The sequence below is a fragment of the Trachymyrmex septentrionalis genome, unplaced genomic scaffold (genome assembly GCF_001594115.1).
Source record: "Trachymyrmex septentrionalis isolate Tsep2-gDNA-1 unplaced genomic scaffold, Tsep1.0 scaffold42, whole genome shotgun sequence".
Lineage (NCBI taxonomy): Eukaryota > Metazoa > Arthropoda > Insecta > Hymenoptera > Formicidae > Trachymyrmex > Trachymyrmex septentrionalis.
Window position 1 is genome coordinate 950,173 of NW_017305590.1, and position 2,839 is coordinate 953,011.

General features: G+C 25.5%; 1 long non-coding RNA gene across 1 annotated transcript in view; it reads left to right on the plus strand.

The window, feature by feature from the left end:
• The first annotated feature begins 2,048 nt into the window (after positions 1-2,048).
• Positions 2,049-2,839, plus strand: part of LOC108751240 — a 1,989-nt gene continuing 1,198 nt past the window's right edge. Inside the window, exons 1-2 of the long non-coding RNA XR_001939474.1 lie at positions 2,049-2,103; positions 2,211-2,300. This is a non-coding gene — a long non-coding RNA (uncharacterized LOC108751240). The remainder of the gene's footprint in view (positions 2,104-2,210; positions 2,301-2,839) is intronic.

A 2,839-nucleotide genomic window follows, 5' to 3' on the forward strand; every position in this document is an offset into this window, starting at 1 on the left:
TCGTTTTTTATTTTACTTTGATAAAATACATTTCGTATTTGTTAGAGACGGTCCACAAGTCTTCGTTAAAATTTTGTGTTGAATTGTTAATATATATCGGAATATTAATTCAACACAATGTGATTTAACATAATGTAATTGTTATTTAAACATTTTAAATTAATATTCAATATTTTTAGTGTTGAAATAACACAATTTATGAGTAAATAAATAAATAAAAATACATAAAAATAATGTCTTTTAAAAGATAAATTCTAAAATAAATGAATAAAATGTGTTCATTTAATATATTGCAATGTTAAATTTATTGAAATATGTCAAGTTAACATGGTATAAATTATGTCTAGTATTAATTTTTATGAAAAAATATGATTACTTTGTGTAAATTGCATCAGTTTCACGTTTTTGTGTTAATTTTTTAGATAATATTTGTATTACTTCCTACTACATTGATCTTATATTAAATTAACACAAAAATTTGATTAGACCGTTTAGGACTTAGGATATGTGAAAATTTAACATTTTTCAACTGTGTCAATTAATTTCCGACTATAAGCAAGCTTTACTACATGAATAGAATTTAAATAGCTTTTTGAAATTAAATATGATCAATAACATAATATATACATAAATATTTCTCGTATTATTTAAATCAGTATGTCCTTTAATTGTAACTGCAGGTACGAGAATATGTTGAACACCTATTGTGCACATGTATATGCGTTTGTGCGTGTATATGTATAAAATCACATTTTAATGATTAAAAAAATAATAAACTTAAAATAACATTTTTATAAAATAATATGATAATTTACCGCACTATGATAAGTTTAATAATAAAAAATGAATCAAATAAAAAAAGCCAAATACGATCTAAAATTTGATATAATATTTTTAAACCTAATAATATTTATGAATAAATTTATATATAAATTTTAAATATATCTTCTAGTTATTTAAATTGTATGTCGATTATTCGCGGATTGAAAACACATTCATAAAACCTAAACCTAAAATATACCATCAAATTTAATTAAATAAAATAATAAAAATAAAAACCATATTAAAAATATTCTAGCAGAAATGTTTCTCCAAAAAATTTTCAATGTTATATAAATTAATGATTGAAAATCGTTTATTTTCTACTGCAAACAGCCGATTGCATACCGGAAAACGACGAGAAATTATCAGTGACGAATAACAAGACTGTATCAGAATCTCACACTTTATACAACATGCGACGATAAAAAATTGAGGCGCCGCTCGGTCCACATTATACGATTTGCGACGAGTTACTTGCAAAGGGTTCATTACATAAAAATGCTTGTGGGCAGATAAGATTCGACGAGTGCAGTGATCGGCTTCGCCAGCTTATTAATAGCTGAACATTATCATGCTATAACTACTTGCGACTTCTGAACCAGAATATACAGTTAAGCAATGTATTATCTCTTTTGTATCTGCAACTAATTTTATCTATTATTTATATTAAAAAATAATCTTGCCTTTGGCAACTCAGCTTGTTGTTTCTCATACATTTATTTAATAAAATTTTAATAAAGTTATTTTTTGCGTTTATATTACATGACACATTGTCGTGTTTTAATGTAATTCATTTATGATATTTATGCGCAGCTTTTTTATTCTTTTATTATGTTTATATAGGTAACGCAGGAAACTTTAAAAATGTATCCGTAAGATATCTAAAAAGCATGAAAAAAAAATATCAGATTTACGTAGCAGTATAATTGAAAAAAGAGCCAGCGGGTCATCGTATTACGCAGTTGAATTTGCAATATTGAGTTTGAAAGCGGTAATACGTAAATCGCATTGAATTACGTCCGAGAAAAACGAAATTCAGTTGTTTCTACACATTTGTATACTGAATGTTTTTTTCAATTATCTTATTTTGCTAGAGAATTTAACTCGAGATGAAATATCATATAACAAATATCAGTATCCAGTATATTCCAAACAACTCACTTGGATATATGAATCTTGATGGAAGATTGTAGGTTCGATAAACATCGTTTGTACGCGGACCAAGCGCGGACAATTTGTCGTCCTCGTAATCCGAAAGCTTTTCGTTAGCACAAGAGCACGGTATACCGACCATTTTTCATTTAGATTAACTCAATATCGTGTAATTTAATTTATTCCAAAAACACTTCAATATTAGTAACACGCTTTGCGTTTGAATTCACTTCTAGAAAACAGCCATGATTACTCGGTTACTATAGAAACAATACTACATACGCGATTGATTAAACATAAATGTACGAAAGATATAATATACTGAGGTAAATTACAAGATTTTATTTATTATTTAAATTTTGTAAATATTACATTTCAATTTAATCGATTTAATCGTACAATTAGCCGATGACGCAAATTGCGAATTACTGTTATATGTATATAAATTGTTAGGGTGTCATATAACAATAATTATTATCAGCTGTTGTTGTAGTTAATAAATTAAAGCAAGACAATATACGTATACTAACGTTATTATATAACACTAATTATCCACGACATATAATTATGAAGATATATAAGCAAATAATATGTATTTATATCCAATGCATTATTTAATTGTAGAAGAGAATTCAACATGATAAAAAATAATACAATAATTTATTAATAGATCTCTCTCATTCTCCTTTCTTTAAATTTTCACATAAATATCTCTATTTACATTATTTGTACATATAATGCAATATAATTACAAAGAGTGCTTAACTCTTGTTTAATAATTCTGATGTTGGAAGTGAAAAAAATTAATTTATAAAAAAATTGTTGTATTCTATAAGTTCTATGACAATTTTTTTATGCATTGTGT